The 15,018-nt window shown below is 44.1% G+C and overlaps 1 protein-coding gene across 2 annotated transcripts in view; it reads right to left on the reverse strand.

Annotated features, from left to right (window-relative positions):
- The window catches only part of TNR (tenascin R), a 497,374-nt gene that overhangs the window by 467,643 nt on the left and 14,713 nt on the right, over window positions 1-15,018 (reverse strand). The window lies entirely within an intron of this gene.

Raw genomic sequence — 15,018 nt, forward strand, 5'->3', positions numbered from 1 at the left:
TCAAACAAAATACCATGTAGAGCAAGGGGTGTCTGCCAAGCAAACCCTCAGTGCTCTGCCCCAGCCTTTCCTAGCCACCCCTTGTCCTGGCCTCCTCTGACCTGTATTCCCCCAGGCCTTTATGCTCATTTGTGTTTCTCGATGAATAATCTCTGAAAGTAACTAGATTAGAAAAGTCCTTTATCCTGACTCACAGCACTTGCATTCTGAGGAGCATTAAGTAATTAGAAAACATTATCCTATTCATCCCAATAAGACCCAGTAGAGGAAGGCAGAAGGCAAGGACTACCATGAGTTCCCCCCTTGAAATGGAAGAACTTGAGATCTGGATAAGGGAGATGAGGTAGCCAGGGTCATGGTTCCTTAAGCAAGTGGTGGAGCAGGCAGAACCCACATGGCTGTCACTCAGCCCAGTTACTCAAAGCTGGGCAGCTTAGTAAACTGTCGGCCTAGGAATTTGGCAACCTTGTGGAAACTTCTGTCCTTGATGGGCCCATTAACACTGTTATCCCATCCTGAATAAATTGATAAACTGAGGCTCTGATACCCAGACTCGGACAGACAAATTCTGAACATTGTAACAATTGGGAAGGCCTTGGAGATCCAGCACATGGAGGCCCAGGGAGATTAAATGATTTTCCCAAGGTCACGTAGGGTGTTCATGGCCAATGCAGTCCTAAAATTTAGGTCTCCTGACTCTGTCCAGTGCTTCTTCAGGAAGCAGACATTACACCTATAGCAGAGTCCATGGTTCCAGGGCAAGGGGAATGTTCCTGCCCAAAGGCTTCTCTGAGGTATACTATCAGGGGCGTTTATTTCCCCTCTCTGGAATCCCTGCAACCTCTCCAGTTGCAGATGAAGAGGTCCCATGAGTTGGTAGTTGGTTGGTCACTAGTGGTCATCCAGGCCTTTCTGTGGTCTAGTTTCCCCCTCTCCTTGCTCTGTCCCTCTCCCTTTCCCATGTATTTCTCTCTCCATTTTCCTCAGGTCCTATGTCCCAGTCTCTAGCTTCCACCCTCCAGAAGCCTGGATGGGAAAAACACCAGACCACTTGCCTAGTGTGCTCAAACCTCAGAATAGGTGGCAGCATGCCCAGGCAGCTGCCTACCTCCTGGTCTGTAGACAAGAGTGTGTTAGGATAGTTGGGGATGTGATCTGAAGAGAGTAGGCTATTGTTGCTTAGTTGGTGGTTCAGTGAAAGAATTCTCACATTTCATGCAGGAAAGCTGGGTTTGATTTCTGGCCAATACACCTCATGCACAGTCACTACCCATCTGTCAGTGGTTTGCACGTTGCTATGATGCTGAACAGGTTTTAGCAGAGCTTTCAGACTAAAACAGACTAGGAAGAAAGACCTGGTGATCTACTTCTAAAAACTAGCCGATGAAAATCCTATGGATCACAAAGGTTTGATCCCCAAAGGACCATGGGGATGGTGCAGGACTGGGCAGCATTTTATTGTGTTGTGCATGGGGTCGCCTGAGTCAGGGGCTGACTCGACAGCAACTAACAACAACAATAACAACACTGCTGCTTAGCAGAGGGATCCTGAGCCTCCCGTCGGCACTCTCTTCAGAAGATGTGCACAACAGCAGAGGTACTGAGGCAGCATGGTGCAGTGGTTAGGGTCTTGACTGCTGAGTTCAAATCCTAGGTTCCAAGCTGCCATTACCAATTGTGAGAATGTAGCCAAGTGACTTCCTCTCTCTTCATTTTCCCATCAAAATGAGGCCACCAATATGAGAGTTCAATAAGTTAATACGTGTAAAACACTAGAAAGGTGCTGGTACGCAGTTAGCATTTAAAAAACTGATTATTTTTGCTATTATTCTTGCCTGGCCCCTGGCTGCCCACCTGGAATGAGTATATCTAGTCTTGCAGCTCAGATGGCCAAGTCCAAGCATCCCTGATCAGAACAGCTGAGACTGGGAGATAGATGGCCCCAGAGGTCCCACTGGGAGATAGACCAAGTGCTCCTTTATACCTCCGACTTGTTGCCCCTTCCCTTCTCTCTCCAAGTGTCCCTACCTCCATTCTCAGAACCAGCTGTCAGACAAAGATCTGATTCCACTTCCTGGGGGTCCTGTGGTGGACCCCAATTGAGTCAAGTGTGTTTTCCACAAGGCCATGGGGAGGAAGTCCAGGCCTTGGCAAGGGGGCAACAGCAGAAAAGGATCATGTCGAGGAGGACCAGCCTGGCAGGTGATGTTCCTGCTGTCTTTCTAGAACTACCCCTCTGAGGCAATAGGTTTCTGCCCAAAGAGGAAGATGAGACTGTCTCTAGAACTTTCTTTTTCCTTCACATTCTCACATTAATGCACAACTCACTCAATACTTCAACCTCCATGTGAACACCTGCTCCAAGCCCCCTGGCACTGTGCTGTTGCTGTTGTTAGGAGCCATCTAGTCCATTCCAACTCATGACAAACCCATGTGACAGAGCAGAATTTCCCCATAGGGTTTTCTAGGCTGTAATCTTGACAGAAGCAGATTGCCAGGTCTTTCTCCCAGAGCCACCGGGTGAGTTTGAACCACCAACCTTTCAGTTAGCAGCCGAGTGCTCCACCACTGTACCGCCAGGGTTCCTGGCACTGTGCTAGGGGTTCACAAATAAGTAAAGGAGGTAGATGTGTAAATAGGTAGGTAGTTTCATTCACTGTTTTAAAAGACATAATGAGATAAGTGGTCAAGCAGAGGTAAAAGCATTTCACAATGGGAACAGGAAGTAGTGAATTTCAGTTTGCCACAAAGCTGCCAGAGGTGAGGGAGTTTGAGCAAGGGCTCTCTTTTAGGACAAAGGTTTCTTGCCTAGTGGAGGAAGAAGGACTAGAGGAGCACACTTCAATCGTGGGGAAAGCAGATAGTCCTGCTTTGCCCTTATTAAAGATTTTAGAAAAACATATACCTTCAGTTCTCGTTTAAATTACCTCACTAGTGTTTTGAAGATCTTTCTTCAATACCCAACTCAAGTCATATCTTTTAGGTGAAAACTTTCTGAAACTTTACACCACACTGAGCAGGCCTTAGCCACCATCTAGTCCAGCACATTCATTTTACAGATTAAGGAAACCAAAGCTTGACAAGGGCTGGTGATCTCGATTTTGAGTTGTCTTCTCAGTTGTATTTATCTTCACTGTTTCATTCTGAACTCCCTGCTTCATGTTTTCCCCAGCAATGGAGCTTTTGCAGGAGTTCCTGGGTGGTGCAAATGGTAAAGCACTTGGCTGCTAACCAAAAGGTTGAGGATTCGAGTCCACCCAGAGATGCCTTGGAAGAAAGGCCTAGGAATCTACTTTTGAAAAATCAGCCATTGAAAACTCTATGGAGCACAGTTCTACTCTGACACGCACGGGGCGCCCTGACTCAATGGCAACTGGGAAGGTAAGATATGCTCCTCCCAGATATCCACATAGCTGGGTCCTGTTCATGTTCTGGGTCACAGATCAAATGTCACTTCCTCAGAGAGGACTTCCCTCACCGCCCTCGCTAAAGCAGCCTGACCCCTACCTCCAATATGCTCAGTTAGTCTCTAAAACATTATCCTCTTTCATTGTTGTCAGAGCGTTTTTTGGTATCTCAAATAATCATGTTTAATTATTTGTTGGTTTGCATGTTTATTATCTGTCTCCTTGAATTAAAATGCAAGCTCTTTGAGAGCAGATCTATTTCTGTGTACCCAGCCTGGCACATAGTAGGTGCTCAATAAACATTTGTGGACACACTGAGTTGTACTGGGCTCTTAGTGGGTAACCAAATGCATAAGGGCTGTGTCTGCCCCACCCTGGGTTTTTGCAGGAGATGGATCCACCCACACTCCACCCAGCTGCCTGCCGACTGGCTCTTACTTGCAGCACGTTAGCTGTAGTCCTCCAGGCCCTGATAATACCTTGGGCTTCTCATGTTATTCCCTTCCTGCATGTACTCAGCTCCTGGCCTTCCTGGCTTCACTTCCCCCTCCGGTCTCATGTCGTCTGGTCACCCTGGGCAGTCTCACTCTCATTGGGCTCCCCCGTCACTGCGGCACAACCCTAAATCTGTCTTTTACGTTGAGAAACAAGCCTTGCCTTTCTCCCTGAGTCTCCCACCTGCTTCACTCCCCCAAACACAATGGGAGCAAAGAGGGATGCTTCCTAGAAGGTGGCCTCCCCTCTCACCTCTCCTTACCTCCCTCCCTCTCTCAACTGTACCAGCCCCCACTGCCTGGCTCCACCTAGCAGGCTCCCCACAAGTCCAATGTGCTTTCCTCTTTTTGCAATCACAGTGAGCCTGCTCCCAGGATCTATTTTTAAACTCAATCATGAGCTGTCCGGCTGCTACTTCTGCTGTAACTGGCTGTGAGATACAGGGACACTCCTTCAGTGTATCCATCCATCCCAGGACTGCAGAGCCAATGCTCCTACCAGGTGTTCTGCATTCACCTGTCTGAGTGTCTCATTGATTTTCCGCCACTGGGCGCTCCCAGTTTCACTTCTCCAGTCAGGCTGCACCCACAGCCACCCTTCTGGGCCCCTCCCGGGCCATGGAGAGCTTCATTTTCTTATGTTTGTTTCCTGATCCTTCCCTTCCTCCTCCTTCCCCTTCTCCGATTTGGACTGTGAGTAATTCATGTGTTTCCAGGATCCTGCCATGGTTTTTCTCCCTCATGAATCAAATCCCCTAGACACAGTTTATTTTCTCACCATCTTCTGCTCTGAGTTGCTGACAGGGACAGGGTTTATTCCTGTAGGTCATGAATGGAGGTCAGTACTTATGCCTGTTTACTAGATAGTAACCATTTTCCCACCCCGTTCTTCTGCAATGCTCGATTTTTTTAGTATATTTTAACAGCTCTGTATTTGTATAACATTACATGGTTGGATAGATAAGTAAATGGATAGAAAGATAGTTGGATAAATACATAAATACACACATAGACAGAAAGACAATTATTTCCCCACCTAGCTTCCTCAATCATCTTTCTTATTTATTTAAAGTTTCTGGGAGGAAAATGAAAGATACTTTTGAGCATATTCCTCGTGCCCAGTGGCTGCCCTAACTCCCCATTTACAGCCTCCTTTCCACAAAGGAGGCCTCACAAGAACCCTCTAGAGTCTACCTGGATGTCTTCTCCATTCACTTAGTCTCCAAATATCTGTTGAGCACTGAATAGACTGGGGACTGCCAGAAGAATAAACCAATCAGTCTTAGAAGAAAGACAACCAGAATGCTCCTTAGAAGTGAGAATGGTGAGACTTTGCCTTGCTTTAGACATGTCATCAGGAAATACCAATGGCTAGAAAGGGACATCATGTTTGATAAAGCAGAGGGCCAGAGAAAATGAAGAAACCTCTCAGTGAGACGGACTGACACAATAGCCACTACAGTGGGCTTAAACGTACCGACGATCATGAAGGTATCGCAGGAACGAGCAGCGTTTCATTCTGTTATACATGAAGTCTCCATGAATCTGAGCCAACTCCACAGTAAGAAACAACAACTTGGGGTGCCCCAGCAACTGGGCATACAAAGGTGAGAAAGTAGACAATATCCCAGTTCTTTTGGACTTTACAGTCTACTGGGAAATGTGGGTATTAATTAGCTAATCATATATACGAAGTCCCTGGGTGGTGCAAACAGTTACGCACTCAACTACTAACCAGAAGGTTGGCAATTTGAACCTACTCAGAGGCATCGTGGAAGACGGGCCTGGCAATCTGCTTCTGAAAGGTCATAGCCTTGAACACTCTATGGAGAAGTTCTACTCTGCACACATGGGGCTACCATGGGTTGGAATTGGCTCAACAGCAACTAACAACAACAACAATCACACACACACACACACACACACATATATGTCCCTGGTGGCACAACAGTTAAGCACTCAGTAAAAGGTTGGCGGTTCGAACCCACCCAGTGGCTCTGTGGGAGAAAGACCCGGCGACCTGCTTCCATAAAGATCACAGGCAAGAAAACCCTATGGGGCATTTCTACTCTGTCACATGAGGTCTCTATGAGTTGAAAATCAACTCAACAGCACCTGACAACAACATATATATACGTGTGTGTATATATATATATATATATGTATATGTATATTTCTAAACTGACAAATTCTATACCTCCCAAAAGTAAGAAAATTATTATCATAAAGTCAGGAAAGCAGCCATCTCTGTGGAGGGAGGGCTTATGACCAGGAAAAGACACACAAGGATGTCCTTGGAGTCCTAGCGATATTCCACTGCTTGACCTGGAGTGTGGTTACAGGGAACTTAATTTATTATTATTGATTGAATTTGATGTTTATGTTTTATGTGCTCTTCTGTATACCTTATTACATTTGACAAGTAAAAAACTCTTCAACTTTTTATCATTTTAATGGGAAAGAGAAAGTTGCAAACTTCTATGAGAGCAGATAATAGGAGCACCTGGTCTGGTGTGGGGGGTCAGGGATGTCTTCCTGGAGGAAGGGGCATCTAGGCTAAGATTTGAAGATGAGGAAACATTAGGTAGAGGAAAGAAGGTGTGGAGAGGTGGGATGTAGGGGAGGGGAATGGAGGAAAAGGGGGAAGAGTATAGGACAGAATGAAGTCTAAGGAGCTTGGGGAACCGAAAGGAGGCCAGTGTGGCTGGAGTCCAGAGAGTGAGAGGGAGCAAAGCTGGAGAGAGGCAGGGGCTAGATCATGCACAGCCTTGTTAAGCACTTCTGTTTATGACCTAAGATCAATGAGAAGTGCTTGCAAGTTTTAAGTAGGGAACTGACATGACCAGATATTCATGTTGATGAAATCTCTAGCTAAAGTGTAAAGAATGGATTAAAAGAAAGCAAGAGAGGATGTGGGGATGATAGTCAGAGGCTCACTTTAAAACTAGAGGAGAGAGTTGATGATAGCTTGAATAAAGTGGTAGTAGGTCAGAGATGGAGAGAAACGGACAGACCTAAGAGATATTGAGGATTCACAGTTGATAGAACTTGGTGAAGGATTTGTTACATGTCTCCCTTAGAATGTATGTGTCATAAGTCCAAAAGCCTTGTCACTGCTGGATATTCAAAATCTAGGAGAGCGCCTGGACCACTGACGCCTCTTACCTGAAGACTCTTCAATGTATTTGTGTGTCTGCATTCCAGAGTCATGAAAATGGAAGGGGGGTGATGGGAGAAAGATTCTGAGGTGCCACGTACGTTTTTAAAAAATGCAAAAAGGGTAAAGAACTTAGAATCATCTTGAGGAATCCAGCTCTTCTGTCATAGAATAGGTGAGTAAATGAAGCTGAAGATTGATTAAATGATAGTAAATATAATGAAAGAAGATCATAGGAAGTTACTATTGCTATTGGGTGTGCTAAAACACCAACCTTCAAGAACATCTCAAAGATTACGCAGATAAGGAATAAAACACCAAACCGACACCAGCCAACTAGTCTTTCAAATAGATGACACAGGTATCCCCTTGATGTTAACACTGCAGGGTGTAGCAGACCAGGAAATGAAGAGTATCAATATAATTGGTAGACTGGAGATGTGGGATGAAGTCCAGGTTGTTGCTGTCGAGTATTTTTGAAGTTGCAGATTTGATTGGAGATGTTGTCTGCAGTTTGGTTCTAAACCTCAACATGAAAATAAAGTTGCACCCCAAGTATCCCTTCCCCATCTCCTAAAGTGCATGTGGTCCAATAACAGTCAGAGGATGTTGTTCAGACAGTTTGCACAAGGAAGGACATCCCACCCTCCCAGCTTGTGGCCAGAAAAAGTACATATACAAAGAAGAATAGGCTCTGTGACTGAGCAAACACCCTTTTTTGCTGATAAACCAAACCCATTACCGTCAAGTCGATTCCAACTCACAGCGACCCTATAGGAAAGAGTAAACTCCCCACATAGGGCTTCCAAGGAGTGGCTGGTGGATTCGAACAGCTGACCTTTTGGTAAGCAGCCAAATTCTTAACCACTGCACTAAGAGTAGGTCAGGAAGTCCTAGGTAAGATCTGCATTTGCGTTTTATAGCTAAAAGCCAGGTCAATGATATCAAATAAAAGAGGAAAAGCAGAAAGAAAAATGTGATCACAAATTATCACAAAGGCTGGGTATTTTTAAAATATCGTAATTTTTCCAAAATGATGTATATGCTAGCATGATATGCAATTCTGCAAAGCAATGGCTGTCTTTCAGTGAAGTAAATCTGATATACAAATAACTCTTGTTTATAGGCAAATCAACAGAAAGCTGGAAGTGGATGGTGCTGGAGAAATCAGCATGACTAAGCCCCAGTGTAGCATGTTGAAGAGTGACAGCCAACCCAAAACAGAGCCACAAAGAGGTTGCAGATCAGCACTAGACTGAAATGAAGAGCCTCTCTACCTGACCGGTCCTTGATGAATCCAGAGCAAGGGGCCAGTCTAGTAAAAGGCGCTTGCTTAAGCATTGACAGTGGAACTCTAATGACAGCTTGACATTGTTGTCTATTAAACAGTTCATGTGGGGGTCAAAAAATAGTGACTCTTTTTCTAGGGAGTCATCAATTTCCCAGAATCTTTTGGATCCATGAGATCTTTGTTAAAAATCCCAAATCTCTCCATAGTAACTTTCAAGGACTATAATTTCCACAACAGTGCTTAGGGTCAACCAGGTGGACCGGGCTTAAAATCACATCCAAGAATAAACTAAATCCCAGATCTATGTCTCTACCAAGGTGATTTTCTCTGCATCTCAGAAGGTGAGACATTTATCAAACATTTGGAAGGCAGGGATCACCCAGCAAGCTCTAGTGGAAAGATCACTGCATTGGCAACCAAGAGACGTGGTCCTGGCTTTATGGCTGATTTGCTGTAAGATTGACCTTCTCTGGCTTTGGTTTCCTTGTTGATAAAATGAAAAGCTTGAATTAGATGCTTCCTAAGATTTCTCTCTACCACCTATCTGTCAGTTTGTCATACTGTGGTGGCTTGCATGTTGCTATGACGCTGGAAGCTATTCCACCAGCATTTCAAATACCAGTAGGGTCACCCATGGTGGACAAGTTTCAGTGGACTTCCAGGCTAAGACAGACTAGGAGGAAATGCCTGACAATCTGCTTCCAAAAATCAGCCAATGAAACCCTATGGATCACAATAAAATAATGTTCCATATAGTGCTGGAGGTGAGCCCCCTAAGGTTGAAAGGCACTCAAAATACACAGTGGCCACAATAACGGACTCAACCATACCAACAACCTTAAAGATGCTGCAGGACTGGGCAATGTTTTATTCTGTTGTACATGGGGTCGTTGTGAGTCAGATCTGACTCAATGGCAACTAACAACAACAACAAAAATTTCTCTGAATTCTGCTAAATGAAAAGAGGTATTACAATGGTCCCGAGGTGCCTGGGACTGGCATTTTCAATAAAACAGTATGAGTGGAGCAGAGTGAATTGGAAGAGACAGATATACAATGCAGTCCAAGAGGAATGTAGGGGTGAGATCATGTAGGATTTTGTTGACGAGGATAGGACATTTGAATTTTATTTTCAGTGTGAGGGAAATCATTGGAAGATTTTATCAGGGAAATAATATAATCTGATCTACATTTTCAATAGATCACTTTAACGTTTAAGTCTAGATGAAATCAGAAACAAGAGTTGGGGGCTTTTGCAGTGATCCAAATAGAAGTTGGGGGTAACAGCAGTAGAGGAAAAGATTTCAGAAGTGCCTTGGAGGTAGTCAACAACACTTGCTGATCTACTTGCTGGTGGATTGAATATGGAGTGGTAAGTGAGGATACAAGAGGAATTAATGATGACTTCTAGGTTTTTTAACTTGTCGGCTAGGTAGATACAGTATCTTTTACTGAGAATGGGAAGATGGGAAGAGGAACAAGTTTAGCACATCAGTGAATCAAGAGTTCTGTTTTGGACGCATTACATTTGAGGAGTTTATTAAATCAAAGTAGACATACTAGGTCTGCAGTTGGATTCTCTAATCTGGATTCCAAAGACATGTCAGAGCTGTATTTGGAAGCCATTGAAATGCCAGTGGTATGAAGTCACTTGAGGCAAAAGTGAGACGAGAGAAGAGAAAGGAGTCCATAAGGGAATTCTAGAGCCCTCTATTTTTAGAAATTACATACAGAAAGAGAAGCCAGAAGAGGACTGGCTTCTGAGATAAAAGGAAAACCTGAGAATCTCATGTCACCAAAGTCAAGAGAAGACAGTGGTTTAAAGAAAAGGATAATTGCCAGTGACGCTGAGAGGTCAAGTACGAAAGTAACAGAGAAATGACCATGAGATCTGGCAACATGAAGGTCACTGGTGACCTAGACAAGAGCAGTCTCTGGAGGGGTGAGGATGGAAGTGAGAATTGGGAAGAGCGTCGCTTTCATCACTTTCAATAAGTTTTCCTATAGATGAGGGTTGAGAAACAGGGTGGAATCCAGATGGAGAAGTCAACAGAGGCTTTCACTTTTTTAAAGGTAGGGGCTGTCAGAGCACATTTATGTGCTTATAGGAAAATGAAGTAGTGAGGAGAAACTGAAGATTCAGTGGAGGGGAGAGGTGATAACTGCAGGAACAAAGTCTTTAGGAAGCACGAGGGGATAAGGACCAGGAAGAGTTAGCCTTTGTGAGAAGCAGAGGTTTGGCACTCATGAGTATGAAGACTGAGAGAATGGGCAGTGACAGCCAGAAGGTGAGGTCAGTGGCGGGAAATGAGGGAGTGTCTGTCTGTGAAATACAAGGTCAGGTCATCAGCTGAGAGTAAATTAAAACAGGAGGGTAGGCAGTCTGGAGAAAGGAGATATAAATTTGTCATTTTGGAGAGTGGAAAAGCAAACTTATAAGGGACATGTGGTGGGATTGTCAGATTTTTAGTATCCATTTGAGATATTGGGTCGGAAGTGTAAAGTAGCAACAATCATTACAACTTGCAATTTTTCCCCGGCAATTATAGCTGATCAGATGCAAGCATGGATAGGCCAGTAGTTGAGCGGAAACAGGCTGGGGTTTTGGCAGGTGACTACAGGAAAAGAAGTCCAGAGAGGTAAGAGCTTTTGCAAGGGATTAATGACAATGATGGATCATAGAATCTGAGCCTGCTGAGGATGAGTGCGTAATGGATAGTAAAAAAGAGGCAAGGTCAGGAGCTTGGAGCCTTTAATGCAATGGTATAATTGCTGGAGTTGGAGTACTAGAGCTGCAAGAAAGAGAGTGGCCAGAGTGGGGAAGCTTAAAATCAGGATTTTGGAGGAGGTGCCGATAGCGACACTGTCAAGGTCAAGGTCATGAGACTGGCAGTGCCTTCTGATGCTGGCGATAAAGTATGAGACACCCTTCCCCTGCTTTCCTGATTTTGTGTACCATCTGTGTTTATAGGTGACCAGAGAGGTGGTCTCCTAATGGCATGATTTAAGGAACTCTGCAGAAGCTCCAGTTGCCATTGAGTCGACTTCAACTCATGGAGACCCCACGGGTGTCAGAGTAAAACTATACGCCATAGAGTTTTCAGTGACTGATTTTTCGGAAGTAGATCACCACGCCTTTCTTCTGAGGTGACTCTGGGTGGACTGGAACCTCCAAACTTTCAGTTAGCAGCAGAGCATGCTAACCGTTTGCACCACCCAGGGACTTCTGTAGAAGCTCCATTGCCCAAAATATCCCTTGACTTGTTTCTGACATTCTGCTATTAAAGCTTCCTTTATTTCTTTCCTTCTGCTTTCCATAAGTGCCACCACCTAACCCATTAATTCATTATCAATCATTTATACATAGGTGTGATTTAGTAGCACAGAGCCTTTTAAGAGAGACAGCAGCTGGCTGCGATCAGATTTTAATAGACTAGGGTATGGCTTTTGAGGACAGACAGGAATATGGGAGCATCCAAAGGGGAAACAGAGCTAGGAAATAAATATTTGTTGAGCACCTACTATGTGCCAAGCTCTGCTCTAAGAGCTTTGCATAAATGATACCATTTGGGGATCACAATGCCTCTTTGAGGCATCATTGTTTCCTCCTATTTATAGAACAGGAGGGCTCAGAGAACATGTCTGTTACTTACCCAAGCCCCACAACTAATAAGTGATGAAGCCAGGGTCGGAACTCAGAGCTGCAGAGCCTGGGAGAGGTATTTGGATTGGAGGGAAAGACGTTCAAAAGGAGCAGTGCAACGGCCTGAGGGACATCTTGGCCAACCTCTCAATTCTTGTCTCCCAGCACCCTTCGTAAGGCTTTCACACTGTGTGTGTAGCTGCTTTTTTACTCTCCTTAGGAGGTTATCCCTTGATGTGTTTTTTCCTCCCTTCCTTCCAGTTTTTTTAAAACGATAATTTAAATTTTTATTAGGTGCTCACCGCAGTATAAATACCCCCATCTGAATTGCTGACACACAAATCAATAGGGAAGCACTTTCCCCGAGTGGAGCCCCTGGCATGGGAGCCTCCACGCCACATCCTCTTTCCAGAAGAGGAGTTGGATAAACAGAAAGGACAATTTTCTTAAATAAGCCGCAGTCAACAGGAGCAGAATGAGCATTCAGATGTCTGGTTTCAGAACTTTTTTTTCCCCTTTCTTTCTCTATCCCTCATTCTCATGAAACAATCTCACCTTTAACCTCTATATTACCAATGAGAGTGGTGTTATTTTTATAGAAGGAAATAGGGAAAGCAGCATGGATAGCTGAGAAACTGACGTCATATTTCAAAATGAGAGAAGAACAGTGTCCCCCAAACTTCCATGGGAGATGAGGGCTCTAAAGATTCTGTGGGTCCCATCCACCCATTTCCAAGTCCCCAACTTCACTCTCTAGCTTGGAGATCCTGCGGTAAAAGATGTGGTTAATATAAAAGAATATCTCAACAGGGAATACAATTTGGCTGAGCTCTGCCTTTAATTCTCTGATGAAAGAGGCAACATACATAGCTTAACATACGTTGCATCCTACAACGTAACCAAAAAAAGAAAAAACCTGTTGTCATCAAGTTGATTCTGACTCATAGCGACCTTATAAGACAGAGCAGAACTGCCCCATAGAGATTACAAGGAGTGCCTGGGGATTCAAACTGCTGGACCTTTTGGTTAGCAGCCATAGCACTTAACTACTACACCACCAGGGTTCCCTACAACATAGCATACCTAAAACAACCTCAAGCAGTTGGCATTTCTCCTTGTGGGTATCCTGAGAGAAAGGCCCAGACCCCAATCTCCTTCTTCAGTATCTTCTCCTGCCAGCTTTCCCTCCCTTCACCATGACCCAATGCTCCTATACTCCAGCCACATCACATTTCTGTTACCTTCAGACATGCCTTTTATATGACTCTGAGCCTTTGCACATGCTGTTCCTTCTACCAAGAATGCCCCTTTTCTCTGTTTTGCAAACCTCTGTGATTCCCTTAACACACAACTTGTGTGACATCTCCTCTGTGGAGCTCAAGCAGAGTGAGTCACTTCTCCCCAGGTCCCTTTTCTCCCATGCAGTTGGTTCCTAGGCCTTAATATTTCATTATACTGTAGGGTAGTTACCTCTCTTTGTGGCTTCCCATTCACCCCCACCAGATCGGGAGATCCTCAAAGACAGAGAGCTACATCTCACTCAACTCCACAGCCAGCCAGTAACAAAATGCCTGGCTCAGAGTAGGTCTTTTGTAACAGCTTGTTGAAATAGAGAATACTGGATACAAACGCATTCAATTATTGACTCAACCAATATTTATTGAACACTGACAGTATTCCAGGCAACGAATGCAACCGTGAATAAGACTTTCAGTAAAGTCCCTGTTCTCATAGTTTACATTCGAGTGGGAGGAGACAGACAATAAGGAAATCCAATAAATATATACTATGTCAACTGGTGATAAATGCAATGAACAAAAATAAAGTGGCTGAGTGGCATAGAGAGTTATTTTAGGTAAGATTACTAGGGTGGGACTTCTCTGAAGAGTAACATTTGAAGCTATTAACCTGTTGGATGCAGGCTTTATGTCCTTTGGCGAGTGGTGAAATGAGGTAGGAGCTATTTCTTGCGTAGTGCCTGGGATGGGTGACTCAGGTTCCCAAGATGGCCAACTTCCAAGATGGCCAACAGGGGGAAACAGAAAAGCCAAGGCTATCTGACCCCTGGAAACTTGGCCTCTATGGCACTCAGCTCTAATCTACTGAGGGAACTACCTCACTGCAGAAATGAGAGGACGTGAGAGGCCTGGTCGAAAGGCCTGTAAAGGATACTCAAACCCTGCCCAGCATCCCCAGAGATGCTGCAGAGCCCATAGGAGCTGATTCTGTCTTTTGGTATCTGGGCAGTTGGGTCTTCTTGACCTTCGTGATTTCTATCACCAGCCCAATCACAGAACAACAAAGGCAGCTACAGATGAAAAAACTGAAAGGTGCAAAAGGAGTCTGGCTGTGATCTCAATTCTGTCACTTACCACTTGTGCCATCTTGGCCGAGTCACTGAAATTATACAGTAATTCTCCCATCTGTAAAATGGGAGTACAGGCAGTCCCCAGGTTATGAGTGTCCGACTTACATAAAACCTGTAGTTAAGAACCGACTTCCATAAAGTGTATTATATTAAAAATTAAAGGTACATACAATGGTTCGTAATAACAAACTGGCACTACTTTGTGATGTGCATCAAAACATTATCATTATTATCACTATATCATTATGTTAAAGATGTTTTAGTATATCTGGAAGTGTTTCTTTAATGTTTTTCATGCATACAGTGGTACACTATATACTATAAACTAGGACAAACATTTGACTAACTGATGTTAGATACGAACCGTACCTGACTGTTCTGACTTACGTACAAATTCGACTTAAAGACAGACTTAGGAACAGAACTCATGCGTAATCGAGGGACTGCTTGTAATTAGTATCAGTCATTTTGCCTACCTTCAAAAACGGTTGTGCAGATCAACAATGGTATATGTAATACTGCTATGAGAAGTATGAAGCACAACAAAAATGTAAGAAATTATTATTGTTACTCAGGGGAGGGAGTCAACATATATCGAGTTCTATTAAGTGCCAGGAAACATAAATATATATATATCTATATATATATATATAAAACC

The sequence above is a fragment of the Trichechus manatus genome, unplaced genomic scaffold, assembly GCF_000243295.1.
Source record: "Trichechus manatus latirostris isolate Lorelei unplaced genomic scaffold, TriManLat1.0 scaffold00021, whole genome shotgun sequence".
Classification (NCBI taxonomy): domain Eukaryota; kingdom Metazoa; phylum Chordata; class Mammalia; order Sirenia; family Trichechidae; genus Trichechus; species Trichechus manatus.